Below are 17,910 nucleotides of genomic sequence, written 5' to 3' on the forward strand. Positions count from 1 at the left end.
CTGGGTACTCAAGGGTACCATAAATTAAAGACTTACAAGTAAATTACATGTACTAATCAGGTTTAAGCTAAGTGTACCATGTTTTAGGGGGAGAACACAGGCACTTTGGCACTAGTTGGCAGTGCTAAAGTGCAGAGGTGAAGGGAAAAAGCTTCAGAGTCACCCTGCAGAGAAGGTCAAGTCTAACAAGTAACTGAGGCACTTATGTCTTTGTCACATCAATTATGCACAAACGTCTGAATGCATGGCATGAGCAGCATTCAATGCAGAAACAAGAAAAAGTGATTCTGAAGAAGCTTTACTGCATTATGGATACCATCCCACCTGGTAGACATTTACTGTTTGCCGGTAACAGGATGAGACTATCTCACCACAGATTTACACTGTTTAGAATGCCACACTGTCATCTCATGTGAACAAAGTGCAACAGCACAAAAATAGCACAAAAAACTATGGCTCCGCACCAAAAAACTGGAGCAAATATTTGTTTTCATTTTTTAATACTAGTTGTTTTTTCTTCACACATTTCATATTGTGCATTTGTTTTGTCTTCTCCAAAAAGAAAAACACACAATAAAGAAGTCTTCAAAATCCCAAATAATAATAAAAATGTTCAAAACAGATTTAAGTCCGCGCTGGTGTAAGTTTTACCCTTGTGGTTGTCCGTGTTTTTAAATTGTTTTTAGACTTTCATTTCCTACCTGCACTTTACTTGTAAGAAAGCAAGCTGATTGAATAGCTTCACTGCCCTTACATGCGCCGCACGCCTCCCCTCCGACCCCCGTCCACTGCAGCTGAGGCTGTTTGAGTGGAGGGCGGACCGGGTTGAGCGAGACACACCCCCTGACACGCCTCAGAAGCAATACATAAGGCCATTAACTTCCCAGGCGCGAGAGAAACAGATGTAAATCCGCGCTGGTGTAAGTTGTACCCTTGTGGTTGTCCGTGTTTTTAAATTGTTATTAGACTTTCATTTCCTACCTGCACTTTACTTGTAAGAAAGCAAGCTGACTGAATAGCTTCACTGCCCTTACCTGCGCCGCACGCCTCCCCTCCGACCCCGGTCCACCGCAGCTGAGGTTGTTTGAGTGGAGGGCGGACCGGGTTGAGCGAGACACACCCCCTGACACCGCCTCTCAGTACATATTATGAGCACTACAAGACCGCGCAGCGGACGCGCGCAGCGGGCGCGCCGGCGCGCACTGAAGGCGTGCCAAAGGCAAGCCCGTCTGCGCCCATCCGCGCCGGGACCGGGCCAAGGGCCACAACCCCTGTTAAAATTAACCCCCATAGAAGGAGGACAATCTACTCTGCAGAAGAGCTACACCTACTAAGACCCATACTCTGCTGTAGCCCTATCTGCCCGCTATCAGAAACCAAAGACTGTGCAAATTGCCAACTCAAGTTTGAGTTCACGCGCTTTAAATGCATGACGCCACATATTCATTCTACCATACCTGAAATAAAATTCTTTAGAGCTGGACTCATTAATGCCCGATCACTAGTAAAACACAACTCAGAAACAGCAGACCTCATTGAGGATAAAAAACTGGATGTAATTTTTATTACCGAGACCTGGGCTGACGAAGCCTCGGATATAGACCTGTTATTAGCAATCCCGGAAGGATATACAATAACCAGAGCAGACAGAAAAAAGAAACGAGGGGGGGTTTAGCTATTATTGCCTGAAATGAACTTCAGATGAAGGGCTGCGATTTAGGTAGCACACCTGATTGCGAAACATTGTCCTTTCACATCAAACTAACACAAATAATACTTTCAATGGCCTACTGATTTATAGACCACCTAAAGCCAAAACTAACTTGACGGCCACACTGAACCCCTTTTTAGAATCCAGTTTGCAACATCCTGACTTTACCATTCTGGGGGATTTTAATTTCCATCTGGAAAAGAATGACGATACAGGGACAGCAGCGCTGACCGACGCATTGAATAATATGGCCCTCGTACAATTAGTGCACAAGGACACGCACAAAGCAGGACACACCCTAGATGGTATCTTTACATCTAACATAAACATTAAAGTAATAGACTGTCTCCCCGTCCCATGGTCAGACCACAAAGTCATAATTTTCTCTATAACCCTGGGTCATATAGAGGAAATAGTGCCTCCCCTGTATCATGACAATCCTACCTCTTATCTGGACTGGTCAAAATTAGATACTTCTAAATTACAAGAACACCTCGCGTCTCATGCACCTACTTTGGACCTGGAAAGTAACAAAGCCACTGACCAAATATCAAAATGGATAACAGCAGCAGTAAATATAGCTGCACCACTGAAAAAAGCGATATTCAGGAAAAAACAACCTTCCCAACCCTGGTGTTCCGAGAATCTAAGGACCCATAAGCGAATTTGCAGAAAACTAGAAAGGATATGGAGAATAAGCTATGACCCGGATAGTAAAATCGAATATAAAACCTCCCTGAACATCTAAAAGCAAAAAGTCAGTACTTCACCATAAAAATAGAAGAGACAAAAAACTCTAGTCGAGAATTATTTTCCACGGTAAAAAAATTATCCAAAATAAAAGCAAACACGAATATGCCAGCCAGTACGGAGTTCTGCAACACTCTGGGTCAGTTTTTTGTCGACAAAGTGACCCGGGTCTATGAATCCTTTAATGCAACCAACCCACAGATCCCCACCCCAAACAAAAGGGACCAAACGGAAAATTTGGTCCCCAGAAAAACACCTAAACCATCTTTTAAATTCTGCATCCCTGAGAGAGAACAGGTCCACCAAGTAATTATGACAACGAATTCGGGGGCATATTCAGACCCTTGCCCACCGAAAATTTTCCACCTCTTCCCAGAACTGCTCAGTGAGAAAATGGTCGAGCTCATGGGCCACATAGTGAACTAAGGTTCCTATCCCGACCTCTGGAAACTAACATCGGTCCTACCCTTGTTAAAAAAATCCAACCTAGACCCAGAAGAACCGGGAAATTACAGGCCAATAGCTAGGATTCCCTTTGGTGCCAAGTTAGTTGAGAAGCTTTTGAATAAACAACTTGCCCAGTTTATTGCCGAGGCAGACATCCTTGACCCTTCCCAGTACGGTTTCCGTGAGGGACACGGTACTGAGACAGCCTTGCTGATGGCGGTGGAAGAGCTCAGGAGCATATTGGACGCCAGGGGAGAGGCCGCCTTGATTCTATTAGACCTCTCGGCGGCCTTCAACACGGTAAACCACAACACGCTCCTGAATCGACTAGCATCAGCTGGAGTACATCAGGATGCACGAAAATTACTGGCATCATTCCAAGACAATAGAACTTTCACAGTGGAGCTAGGAGAGATAAAATCCAAGCCCTTCAACTTACTCTGTGGGGTTCCTCAGGGCTCATCATTGAGCCCTACGCTTTTTAACTTATATGTAGCACCACTAGCTGGGATCATCAGGGCTTCGGGATTCCTGCCCGTGTCATAGGCGGATGACACACAAATTGTTGTGTCAATCAAAAACGACAGCTCAGATACCGCAGACAAATTCAAAAACTGCATGACACAGGTCAGCCAGTGGATGGAGCAGAACTGCTTAAAACTGAATGGGGACAAAAGCGAGGTCATGTTACTAGGAACAAATGCAGGAATTTGGTCACCAGACTGGTGGCATGCGGATCTGGGCAACTGTCCGTCACCTGTAACTAAAGTCAAAAACTTAGGCATCATGCTAGATAACAGACTCACCTTTGATGCCCAAACCAGCAAATTAGCATCCACTATGTGGTTTATCCTAAAAATGATCAGGAAACTAGTGCCATATATTCCTCTGGATTCCCGTAAAACTGTAGTTACTACCTTAGCCTTATCAAGACTCGATTACGGGAACGCATTATACGCTGGTATGCAGGCACAACATCTGACCAAACTACAACGCCTGCAAAACTCAGCAGCACGCTTAATCCTAGACATCCCAAGAACAGAGCATATATCACACCATCTAGATACCCTACATTGGCTCCCACTGGCAAAACGAATAAGGTTTAAATCACTATGTTTAACATATAAGGCACTCCAGGGCACCGGACCCCTGTTCCTCAGAACCCACCTTAAGCCCTACATCCCCACAAGAGAATAACTATCTAGCCAGGCAAAACTTATACAAGTTCCTAGGTTCAAACAGGCCAGATGGGGGGGCAGAAGCTTTATACTGCATGCTGCCAAGGATTGGAATCGGCTCCCCCTTTCTATCAAGAACTGCACCTCCCTGATGTCATTTAGGAAATCAGTAAAGACATGGCTGTTCAACCCCCGTTAAATCCAGCTCTTTGTGACACCAGGACACTGTTTTCTTCTGAAGCGCCAAGACGCCCAAGGGCATACGCGCGCTTTACAAAACCACAAATCAAATCAAAACTAAAATAAAAAAGGGTTCTATTTAGAACCGATTAATATAGTTTAATTAAAGATAAAAATGCATTTTTTTGGTATGTCAGTGAGTTCAAATGAGAGGCAGCACAAGTGACATGCGTAAAGAAAGAGGAGTGAATGAAACTCTGTGTGAGAGATTCAGTAACAAATTGCATAACACTAACACGGTGAGTGAGAGGGATTGCACATCAATAGTTGCCCTCAGGGCTTTATCTCAAATCAGCTGCGTAGTAGAAAAACAAAGCATAATAAGGAAAGACGAGGGAGTCTTAATTTTTGTTAAAGCCCATTTGGTCAAAACTAAAAGATGTGGTCAAGCATAGGTCTTCATAATTGGCAGTGCCTACATTCACCCTAAGTATTACAAACAACAAGGAGGGGGAGAGAGAGAAGTTGGGGTGGATTCCTTCTCCCAGGTAATGTAAATAAACAACAAGAATCCACCAGATCAAGTAGTGTGTTCTCTACTGTGGTGGGGAGCACAAAGTGTTTTTAAAATACCCCGCACACACCAAAAGGACCCTTGGTGTCATGCTTCATCATTGGGGTCTTCGCACCCCTCTACGGGATGTGGCGTGCTGCGACCGATGACTGCGTGGGAGCACTGATAATGAAGACTATGTGTGGTGCGTGTGAGGGTTATTTGTGAGTATTTGGTGGAGTGATACAAGTGAGTGAATGTTTAAAAAGCACCTGGCTCGTAGCGTAAGTCAAAAATAATTTTAATGAGCCCCCGGGCTGGTACTGTTAAAAGGGGTGCAGGACGAGGTGTTCTTATGTGATATTAAGCACATCACCTCTTGGGTGCGTCAACATGTTTTGGAGATCAACTCCTTCTTCAGGACAGGGTGCACCACACCCCACCTTACTCACGTTTTTCTAAGTAAAAAATGTATTTACAAAGATTGGAGAAGTAGAACTGAAATGTGCCTACAGGTCTCAATGAAGTTGTTGGTCGCAGCACGCCGCATCCCGCAGAGGGGTGCGAAGACCCCAATGATGAAGCGTGACAACAAGGGTCCTTTTGGTGTGTGAGGGGTATTTTAAAAACACTATGTGCTCCCCACCACAGTAGGGAACACACTACTTGATCTGGTGGATTCTTGTTGTTTATTTACATTCACCCTAAGTCATCAATCTGTAAGAGAATGATTGACTCCCTCCTCCCAACATTAAAAACTTTAAGGCAGGAATATGGGAGTGCAATGTAGCTAATTGGAAGCGACTTTAACGGAACATTCCATCAAAAGTTTATGCAATCTCAAAAGGCTGATGCCCACGACACTCTTTTAGGAATCTATCTAGGCTTCTAAATGCTCAACAAAATCTAGATGACGACCCTGCTGCTGACTCACACATCTCTGCAGGCAGACTCACAAAGCAAGAATATATGTGGGTTTCAAACACGCATTTCTACTAGCCTAGAGGTTTTAAAGTGTCTCCTTCAGAGATCATTCATGGCTGGATGCTCCTTGGATCAACAAATCACTAAATCTTTTCCCATAAGTATCACTGGAAACCCATACGCTCTCAAACAATTAGCAAAATAAAATCAAGTGGCAGTTTGAGTATTGCAAGCAGATGGATAAACGGCAAAGCTTTATCTTGCTTGCCTCCGACGATCAATCGGAAATTATGCACCCGGAAAAGTGTCTAGAGGTGGTGGCAACCCAGTACGGAGCATTCAAAACCCGTCTATCCCTTCTTTGGACATCCGAGGAGGGAAGCCTTGGAGGACGTTGCAACTGAAAGTAAACAACTGAAAAAACTCCTAAACAAGGGACTGAATGTCAGGAGCAGAAATAACCTCAAGCTCAACTACAAGAAGGAGTCTATTGAATTTGTAAGGACCAAGTTCAGGAAAAACTAGTGGGAATGGAAGAGGCAAGAAGGTTGGATAAAAAATGGGTAAATATCTGCATAGGCATGACATTGAAATATCCAGCCATAGTTTGGAGTATAATAAATTAGTTTTTAACCAAGAGACCAAGCCATACCCTACAAAATTTCTCGGCTGCCGGATGGGCAAAGCACATAGAGGCTCTCTACATGGACAAGGACTCAGGTAATCCCCGGACTTAGTTGATTTCCAGCACTTTAGACCTTGAATTGTTTAAGTGAATAAAAAGAGTGGAAAAGGAGATTTGTTCCACAAAAAGGGATGATGCCCCTGGCCCTACGGTTTACTTTCAGCCATCTTCAAACAAAACCCTGTAAAGTGGGCACCCATTCTAATCTCCTTGTACAATCAATGTCTCTCCTGTTACATCATTCCAGATAGCTGTAGAGGGTCCCTATTCACAAAAAGAGGGACTGCAAACTCCCAGCGAATTGTAGGCTGATTGCCACTTGGATGCAGAGGGAAAATGCTCTGCTAGAATCCTCACCGAAGAGCTTGAATCTTGGGCCTGAGAGAAGTGATTGAGTCAATTTTTTCAGACCGAGTTCCAAAAAGGATGTAGCATTGAAGACAACCTCTTTTGCCTTATCACATTGGAGACTCAATGGAAAAAAAGGCACTATAATATGTAGCATTTCTTGACTTTGCCACTGCTTCCAATAGTCTTGCAAGAAATGAGGTTGATAATTGCTCCTTACATTGATACATGGGTAAATGTAGGATCTCATCAAGTGCAACCTCCAAAAATATCAACACTAGCAGACACCTGAAACAAGGATGCATTCTTGCGTCACTATTGTCCAATTTTTATTTAACAGCACCAGATTCTGCCTTAGCTTTTTTCACCAAAATTTACCAGTAAGAAAATGAAGGTGCTACACTATGCAGATGACATCATTCCTTCAGATAAAACATGGTTTTGACTGCTAAAATCATTGGAAGCACTCTGACAGTGCTGACAAGAAAACAGAATTGAAATAAACATTGCTAAAACGAATTTGGTCATCTTCAGCCTGAAACTGATCAAAAAGGTATCTGGGGCCTTGAACAATCTGAAGCTAGAGAGATCCCTATCATATAAATAGCTGGGGTTATGGGTGGAGGAAATAGAGTGTGAACTAAAAGAACAACTCTTGATCACCAATTGGAGTCTTACAAAAACTATACCAGAATCTGGCAAGCCCAGACATAAGTGTAGTAAGAAGAGTGATTGACAGTAAATGAATGCCTACACTTTCATATGGCAGCAAATTAATGCCTACACTGTCATGTGGTCTTACCGCACTGCCAAACAAACTCGCCACCTATTGCCAAATCTTCCATCTGACTTCTTGAATCTAGTTAACTCAAATTTGATCAGAATTCAATCTTCCAAGACACCAACTTATTCTCATGGCCAGATTTCTGTCTTACTGCAACAAAGCAAAGACTGCCCTCAACGGGTCACTTAAGAGCCTTATATGGCAGGGAATAATGCATGAAGGTTCAGCCTGGAGCATGTGCCTCAAGCAGGCACTATTCTATTTGAATGCATTGGATCTCTGGGAAGCTTCTCTACCACCTAAGTTGCTGGCGAGGGCATTCTACAAGCAGGCAAAAATCCTCTCTGCCCTAGCTGATGTAGAGGAGCTGGCCAAACACTCACATGGCAATTGGGTACTTAAACTCTATGACCCTCCTCAACTGCCTACATACTTAACCTCACCTCTCTTGAAGCCACAGAAACACCAGTCACTACAAGTAGGTCCTATTATGTAAAAAGGCTTCAGGTGTGGTAGACTGAAGGGGTCTACGAAGTCTGCATGCCGCCTGTGTAATCATCCAACAGAATCATTAGTTCACATCATCTGTACCTGTGAAAAGTTTCCCCTCACAGAGAATCTGTACTGCAGCAGGTGTTTAGAATTCTCAGTATTCAATCCTGTAATTAGGTGGTGGAAGCCTGCCTAAAAGGAGAATCAACGCAGTTGACGCTGAGATTTTAGATGCTTCTGAACGTGAAGTGCTAGATTTTGAAATGCAATAACATGAAACATGATGTGTTTAGACCATTGAAGAGTAACTTAGAGAATTAACGTAGAAAGTGAATGTAACTAGCAGAAACATTACTGTGAAGAGTTCATGTTGTGAAATTGATAATTATTAATTTATTAATTGTGTTTATTAATTGTGTTATTTTAATGTAGGCAAATGCATTAATCACATGTGCCTTGTTTTCCTGTAAAATTTCGTAAAGTTCACATGCCATTTTTCAAATGTTAGCCGAATTTTGTAGGCCTGTACTCATTTTCCCTGGAAGCTCTCGCTTTCATGTGTGCTGTGGAATTTGTTCTTTCTCACGTTTTGTGTTGCAGGCAAAAGAAGTGCTCTTGTTAGCTACAATAATGTCTTTGTTTTATTAGTCAGGCAAGGAGATAACATTTTACATCGTACTGTCTGAATCGATAAAGAAAGGATGTTGTCCTTCACACAGGAGAAGGCTTGGGAACCAAGGACAAATGTGGTGAGAAGAAGAACACTGCTATCCCATGGAAAACTACCTTTAGGATGGTACCCAGAGAGGATGCATGACCTACAAGGGATCTTGGCAAAGTTCGATGGTGGAGAGGCTTCTTAGGAAGACTTCACATGCTGACACCTTTAATTTCTTGTCCCTGAAAATGCTTACGTTGGGATGCCACTTTAGCGGTATTGTAGGGATAGATTAATGCTTTATAATCATCAATCCTCAATGCAGGGAAATATGGACTCATGCTTTCTGATCCTCTGTATTCTGCTTCTTGAATTAATTGTTTTGCTTATGCTGCAGTGTTCAAACTGAATGCACAGATTTTGATGTATTTCTTCACTCTCATCTTGAGGTGTCTTTATGTCCAGTTATTTTTGGCTTTGTAATGAACTAATTAACCATACACAGTTGTCAGTGGTTACCATGTGTTCAGAGAAATTCCTGTTGAATTGATTGGCAATAATAACAACTTTCGCCCCTCTACGCTTACATGCTGCTAAAAAGAACCATTGGATTGTGATTCTAGAATAGGTCCACTCCAGAAGGTATGGGCCCTGTACTTTTATATGCTATGACCCAGTCAGGCTCTCAATTAGTGCGGTGCTGCCTTCAATAACTCTACCATCCCCATTTGGGTTACACACACCGGTCACATTTGGCTTGTGAATTTGGCCTGAACGCCATTATTATAACCTACACATTTAATTGTTCATCAAATCTTTACTTTCTCGGGCAGGTCCCATCATGGTTAGAGATGTACATGTGCTGTAACCAATTGCCCCTTCTCATTCATTTTTAAATCTGATCTTTATATTTTATGCTGCTTTTTAAGATTTGCAATGAATTTTCACCCTCTTATGACCACAGGGCAAATCTTAAAGCAGAACTCAGTAACAGGCAGACTCCAAGCACTGGGCTTTTTCTGATCACAAGTAATTAGGTTACCTTATTGTGAAATATGGTGCTTATAATGTTTTTTTATGGTTGTATGTTTTTTACTAGCTTTGTTTTATTAGGAACTACAATATTTTTTGTATTTTACTTTATTTATCGTCCCTTATTAGCTTTACCAAACTGTTGTCTGGGGCTTTCCGTAGCTACTGTTCCTTACTGATCAGTGCAGATTTTTCTTATTGTCCTAACCTTATGTTTTTGTAATAGTAATGTTCTGAATTGACTATGGCAACTATTTTTATTAATTAGCATGGCCATCAACTGTGCCCAGAAGGGGTTCCCTGCAGGGCTTGGCCTACAAGCAGGCCCACCATCTCACTCTCTTTGGGTGCTCAAATGGAGGTGTACTGCAGCAGCGAATCACCATCCACAAATGACCAACCGCCCTTGCACTGAGTCTGTTGGTGGATGACATGCCTTTCAGCAGTTCAAAACAGGGCTGAGCCCTAGGGCCTGTGTCCCACCCTCTGCAGGCTTGAATGGCAGTCCCTGCACCCCATACTCTCTGGAAATCTGACCCCCAGGGCTCACAGCCTTTGACCACGTGCAGAGGGCGGGCTTAGCCTACCACCCCCGGTGTTCAACACCTTTCACACATGGCTGTCAGCTAGGATCAGTCGAAGTCCATTCCCAGCAGAATCGATGAGTCCGAGAGGTCCATTGATTCTGTTTTCTCTTCCTTCTCCCCTTCCTGTTTGCCAGGTAGCATATTGTAACTGTGTTGGGATGATAGCATGGTCAAGTGTGAATGCAGGCATTACTCCATTTGGTTCTGAACTGCAAGGTTAGTGCTTTCTTAAAACAAGTCACTAAACTTAAGAACGGAATGAAATCAATGGAAAACGCCAGGCACAACTAACAACTAATCAAATATCTCAGTGTAGAAATGGCTTGCATGACTCAAGTAGCTCTTCTCCAGGTTGGGCTTGTAAACATATAATTAGGAATAGTTGAAGTCCCCACAACAATACATGATCAGTAGTCAGTGCCATGCAATCAAGAGGTGGATTCTGAAATTAAGGATAGGTTAGTTACAGATCTGAGTAAGAAATGGCAGTGATAATGAAACAGATAAATCAAGAGCTAAACTGTACCCTGTGTCAATCAGCTGCTCAAACGCTGATCCATGTTTTGTTATTTTGTGAAGCACTGGGTACATGTTGATCGTTTTTACTTTTAAAGGATGGAATATATGTAAAATAAATGAATTGGTAACATAAATAGTGTTATATAAGGCTATTTGAGAGAACGATTAAAAAGTGTCCCTCCCTTTAAAATTGTGTATCTTTAAAAATGTGTTTTATTGTAATTTTATGCTATTTTAAATGTGTTGTCTGTATATGCAGATACCAACAAATAAACTTGAATGTCACAGGAGTTTTGCTCTCCGTGGGGCTCTCAATTCATCCCCGTATTGATTCATGGTCTGAATTAGAATCATTGACATGATTTTGCCAATCTGTTGCTAATGATATTCTGATGTATGACCATATAAAAGAGGTGACAGTAAGAACCTCATGGTCATCCCAATAAGTACTTTTATTTGATTTTGGGTAAAATACCAAGATAGGCACTATGTTGCCCAATTGCTTATGTTAGTTTATTTCATTTAAATCCCTGCACTGAGAGGCTTTATGATAGAGAGCCCCCCTAGAAACACTGCTGTAATGATGTCACAATTCTCTTGGCATTAAAGTGTAAGTATGTTTGAGGGAGGAAAGTGAAGAATAAGGCATGGAATGAGGAAGGATGAGTCAATATCAATTGTATATAACAAACAAGCATTTTCAATAGGTCTCCTGCAAATGCGAGACCTACTGCTTTGCAATAAATGGCCTTCTGAACCGCCTGTTAGATTGTAAATATCACAGGAAGAGACCGGCCTGCGACGTCTACAAAGTAGTGATAAGTAGTGAAGTGAAGAAGATGTGTAAGTGTTGTAAATTACACAGACACAAAGTGTGAAGTGAGAGTTGCATATGATTCGAGCTATGAACATTAACAAAGCGCTCCTACACCTTTCGCTCTGTGATTACATGTTGTGGCTCAGGAGGAAGAGCAAGAGGGAGGGGGAGGTATTTCCTACCCTCTCCCTGATTAGAGTGTGCAGTGTAGCATTGTGTAATGTCATTGCAATCTTTGACTTAATAAAAACGAACCCTGGGCGAAGCACTACGTACGCTCGCGTAGTTTGCGCAACTTCGCACTACGCAAGCTGCACGTAGCACAGTGCGAACACGCGTAGCGCAGCGTAGCGTAGTGCAGCGGTCCTTTTTTGCTTGTTCGCAGTCCTCAACATCATGTTCGCGACCGCGAGCAAGCAGAATGACATCCCGGCAAGATTCTCAACGCAGGGAGGTCAGGTTTCTCATTGCGAGTGGTCGCACATGCTCGCGACTGCTCACGATGAGAAACTACCAGTCCGCGTTGAGAAAGCTGCAGCTTGAGTAAAAATCTACTCGAGCGGCAGAAAACTACACCTTGCACTGTGCAAGATGCCGATTTCAATGATTGAACAGTGCCGGATGTTGGTATTGGTGGTGGTGGCATTGGTGGTATTTGTTGTGGGGGTATTGGTGGTAGTGGTGGTGGTGGGATTGGTGGTGATATTGGTATTGGTGGTGGTGGGATTGGTATTGGTGGTCTAGGTGGTGGCGGTGGTATTGGTGGTGATGATGGTATTGTTGGAGGTATTGGTAGCATTGGTGATGGTATTGATGGTGGTGTTATTGGTGGTGGTGGTATTGATGGTGGTGGTGGTAATGGTATTGGTGGTGTTGGTATTGGTGGTGGTGGTAGTAAGGGGGGTATTGGTGATGTATTGGTGGTAGTATTATTGGTGGTGGTGGTATTGGCGTTGGTGGTATTGGTGGTGGTGGTGGTATTGGTGGTGATATTGGTGGTGGTATTGGTGGTGGTATTGATGTTGGTGGTATTGGTGGTGGTGGTATTGGTGCTGTTGGTGTTAGTCGTGGTGGTATTAAATGTTAAATGTTAAATGTCGTATACTTGTAAAGCGCACAGCTGCCCCAGCAAAGGGGCGTCCCGGCGCTGTATACCACTGGGGAACCCGTCCTGGCTTTCCCTGTGGGATGGTCCCTACTGGGAATACCCAAGGTGGAGCCAGGCATCCCCGGCGTTGATGGGGCCGTTGTGGAGATTAGGCAAGCTAATGCCCAGAGTTGCCGAGTGGGACCCCAGGTTAGAGTAGGCACCGAGGCGAGAATTGTCGAGTCTGCTGACCCTGGTCCACGGCCCTGCCGCGTCGGGAATTGAACCCTGGTCCCAAGCCGACTTCTGCTCCCGGGTCTGCCGCCTCTAACCAGTGAGCCACACCACTCCACTCCATTAGTGGGGGTATTGCTGGTGGTGGTGGCACTGATGGTGGTAAAGGTGGTGATGCTACTGGTATTGGTGGTGGCGGTAATGGTGGTGGTTTTGACATTGGTGGTGGTGGTATTGGTGGTGGTATTGGGGGTGGTGGTGGTATTGATGGTGGTATTGGTGGTGGTAGTGGTAGTGGTGGTGGTATTGGGGGTGGTACTGGTGGTGGTGGTACTGGTGGGGGTATTGATGGTGGTGGTATTAGTGGTGATGGTGGTATTGGGGTAAGGGTGATGGTATTGGTGGTGGTATTGGTGGTGGTGGCATCAGTGGTATTAATATTGGTGGTGGTGTTATTGGTGGTGGTATTGGTGGCGATGGTGTTATTGGTGGTGGCAGTATTGGTGATGGTATTGGTAGTATTGGTGGTGGTATTGATGGTGATATTGGTGGGGGTATTGATATTTGTGGTTGTACTGGTATTGGTGGTGGTTGTATTGCTGGCGGTAGTGGTAATGCTATTGGTGGTGATGGTATTGGTGGTGGTAGAGGTGGTATTGGTGGTGGTGTTATTGGTGGTGGTATTGGTGATAGCCTTGGTGGTGGTATTGGTGGTCATGGTATTGGTGGTCATGGTATTGGTGGTGGTGGTATTTGTGGTGATATTGGTGGTGGTATTGGTATTGATGGTGGTGGCATTGGTGGTGGTGGTATTGGTGGTGGTGGTGTTCTTGGTGGTGCTATTGGCATTGGTGGTGGTATTGGCATTGGTGGTATTGGTACTGGAATTGGTGGAGGTGGTATTGATGGTGGTGGTGGTATTGGTGGTGGTACTGGTGGTGGTGGATGTACTGGTGGTGGTGGGGGTGGTATTGGTGGTGGTGGTGGTGGTGGTATTGGTGGTTGTGGTGTTATTGGTGGTTGTGGTGGTATTGGTGATGGCGGTATAGGTAGTGATGGTATTCGTGGTGGTTGTTGTGGTATTGATGGTGATGGTATTGGTGGTGGTTGTGTTAGTGGTGGTGGTAATGGTGGTGTTGGTATTGGTGGTGGTGGTGGTGGTCGTAATGGTTTTGATATTGGCTGTGGTGGTGGTATTGGAGGTTGTTGCGGTATTGGTGGTGGTCCTATTGGTCGTATTGGTGGTGGTGGTATTGGTGGTGGTATTGGTGATGGCAGTATGGGTATTAATGGTATTGGTGGTGGTGGTCGTAGTATTGGTATTGGTGGTGATGGTATTGGTGGTGGTTGCATTGGCGGTATTGGTGGTGTTGGTATTGGTGGTGGTGGTTTTAGTGGTGGTGGTTTTTGTGAGGGTGGTGCTATTGGTGGTGGTTTTGGTGTTGGTAGTGGTGGTTGTGGTACTGGTAGTGGTATTGGTATTGGTGGGGGGGTATTGGTGGTGCTGGTATTTCTGGTAATGCTGGTACTGGTCGTGGCTGGTGGTGGTATTGGTGGTGGTTTTGGTGGTGGTGGTGGTATTGATGGTAGTTGTGGTATTGGTAGTGGTGGTGGTATTGTTGGTGGTATTGGTGGTGGTAGTAGTGGTGGTGGTGGTACTGGTGGCTGTATTGGTGGTATTGGTATTGGTGGTGGTGGTGGTATTGCTGGTGCTGGTATTTGTCGTAGTGCTGGTTTTGGTGGTGGTGGTAGTATTATGATTGTTGGTGGTGGTGTCGGTGGTGGTATTTGAATTGGTGGTGCTGGTATTGGTGGTATTGGTGGTGGTGGTGACATTGGACGTGGTGGTATTGGTGGTGATGGTATTGGTGGTGGTGGTGTTGTTGGTGGTGGTATTGGTGGTGGTTTTGTTGGTGGTATTGGTGGTAATATTGATGGTGGTAGTAGTGGTGGTGTTGCTACTGGTGGTGGTATTGGTGTTATTGGTATTGGTGGTGATGGTGGTATTGGTGTTGCAGGTATTGGTGGTAGTGCTGGTAGTGCTGGTATTGGTATTGGTGGTGGTGGTGGTGTTTGCATTGGAATTGGTGGTGGTGGTGTCGGTGGTGGTATTTGTATTGGTGGTGGTGATATTGGTGGTGGTGGTACTGGTGATGGTATTGGTGGTAATGGTGACAGTATTGGTGGTGGTGTTATTGCTGGTGGTGGTATTGGTGGTGTTAGCTGTGGTGGTGGTATTGGTATTTGTGGTGGTGATATTGGGGGGCGTTATTGTTGGTGGTGGTTTTGGTGGTGGTATTGGTGGTGGTGGTATTGATGGTGGTGGTATTGGTGGTGGTGGTGATATTGGTATTGGTGGTGGTTATATGGGGGTGGTATTGGTGGGGGTAATGTTATTGGTGGTGGTGTTATTGGTGGTGTTATTGGTATTGCTGGTAATGGTGATGGTATTGGTGGTATTGGTGCTGATATTGGTGGTATTGTGGTGGTAGTGGTGGTGGTAGTATTGGTGGTGGGATTGGTGGTGGTGGTGGTGGTAGAGGTGGTATTGGTGGTGGTGGTATTGGTGGTGGTATTGGTGGTCAATGTATTGGTGTTCATGGTATTGGTGGTATTTGTGGTGATATTGGTGGTGGTATTGGTATTGATGGTGGTGGTTTTGGTGGGGGTGGTATTGGTGGTGGTATTGGCATTGGTGGTGGAACTGTCATTGGTGGTATTGGTGGTGAAATTCGTGGTGGTGGTATTGTTGGTGGTGGTGGTGGTATTGGTGGTGATATTGGTGGTGGTGGTGGTACTGCTGGTGGTGGATGTACTGGTGGTAATGGTATTGATGGTGGTGGTGGTATTGGTGGTAGTGGTGGTGGTATTGGTGATGGAAGTATAGGTAGTGATGGTATTGGTGGTGGTTGTGGTGTTGATGGTGATGGTATTGGTGGTAGTTGTGTTGGTGGTGGTATTGGTGGTGGTGGTATTGGTGGTATTGGTGGTGGTATTGGCTGTGGTGGAGGTGGTGGTATTGGAGGTGTTCGTGGGATTGTTGGTGCTGGTGGTGGTTTTGAGATTTTGGTGGTGGTATTGGTGGTGGTATTGGTAGTGGTATTGATGATGGCAGTATGGGTAGTGATGGTATTGGTGGTGGTAGTGGTCGAAGTATTGGTATTGGTGGTGATAGTATTGGTGGTGGTTGCGTTGGTGGTATTGGTGGTATTGCTGGTGCTAGTGGTGTTATTGGTGGTGGTTTTGGTGGTGGTTTCTGTGATGGTGGTGGTATTGGTGATGGTTGTGGTATTGGTAGTGGTGGTGGTGGTGGTGGTATTGGTTGTGGTAGTAGTGGTGGTGGTGGTGGTACTGGTAGTGGTATCGGTATTGGTGGGGGTGATATTGGTGGTGCTGGTATTTCTGGTAGTTTGGTACTGGTCGTGCTGGTGGTGGTATTGGTGGTGGTTTTGGTGGTGGTGGTATTGGTGGTAGTTGTGGTATTGGTAGTGGTGGTGGTATTGTTGGTGGTATTGGTATTGGTGGTGGTGCCTTTGGTGGTGTTGGTATTTGTTGTAGTGCTGGTATTGGTGGTGGTGGTAGTATTAGGATTGTTGGTGGTGGTATTTGAATTGGTGGTATTGGTGGTGGTGGTACTGGAATTGGTGGGATTGGTGTGGCATTGCCGGTGGTGGGATTGGTGGTGATGGTATTGGTGGTAGTGGTGTTGTTGGTGGTGGTGGTAGTAGTGGTGGTGTTGATACTGGTGGTGGTATTGGTGTTATTGGTGATGGTGGTATTGGTGTTGCTGGTATTGGTAGTAGTGCTGGTATTGGTGGTGGTGTTTGTATTGGAATTGGTGGTGGTGGTGGTGGTATTTGTATTGGTGGTGGTGATATTGGTGGTGGTGGTACTGGTGATGGTATTGGTGGTAATGGTGATAGTATTGGTGGCAGTGTTATTGCTGGTGTTGGTATTGGTGGTGGTGATGGTGGTGGTGGTATTGGTCTTGGTGGTGGTATTGGTATTGATGGTGGTGATATTGGGGTGGTGGTGGTATTGGTGGTGGTATTGGTGGTAGTGGTATTGGTGGTGGTGTTATTGGTGGTGCTATCGTTATTGGTGGTAATGGTGATGGTATTTGTGGTATTGGTTGTGATATTGGTGGTATTGTGGTGGTATTGGTGGTGGTATTGGTATTGCTGGTGGTGGCATTGGTGGTGGTGGCAGTAATGGTTTTGGTGGTGGTAGTATTGGTGGTGGGATTGGTGGTGGTGGTGGTGGTAGAGGTGGTATTGATGGTGGTGGTATTGGCGGTGGTGGTGGTATTGGTGTTGGTATTGGTGGTCTTGATATTGGTGGTCATGGTATTGGTGGTGGTGGTATCTGTGGTGATATTGGTGGTGGTATTGGTATTGATGGTGGTGATATTGGTGGTGGTATTGGTATTGATGGTGGTGATATTGGTGGTGGTGGTATTGTTGATGATGATGGTGGTATTGGTGGTGGTATTGGCATTGCTGGATGTATTGGCTTTGGTGGTATTGGTGGTGGAATTGGTGGTGGTGGGATTGATGGTGGCGGTGGTGGTATTGGTGGTGGTGGTATTGGTGGTAGTACTGGTGGTGGTGTATGTACTGGTGGTGGTGGTATTGGTCTTGGTCCACCAGGAAAATGCCTCATGCCCACTACTGCCAGTCCGGCCCGGCCCCTGCTCTACCCGGTTACATGATGTACCACTACAGCTCTTTGGGAAACACAATGTCCATTCCTCCTCCTCTTTTTTACATAAGAAAAATGTGAACAAAAAAGTTACACATCTCTAGGACTATTTATCCATGCTTGCAGAACGTCACTGAGGCATTTTCGTTTTCTAAAATTTACAAGCTATACATTGATGTGGGACAAACCTAGAATTTTAAAGGGACACAGGTACATTCATATG

Source organism: Lissotriton helveticus, chromosome 10 (assembly GCF_964261635.1).
Source record: "Lissotriton helveticus chromosome 10, aLisHel1.1, whole genome shotgun sequence".
NCBI classification, from domain to species: Eukaryota; Metazoa; Chordata; class Amphibia; order Caudata; family Salamandridae; genus Lissotriton; species Lissotriton helveticus.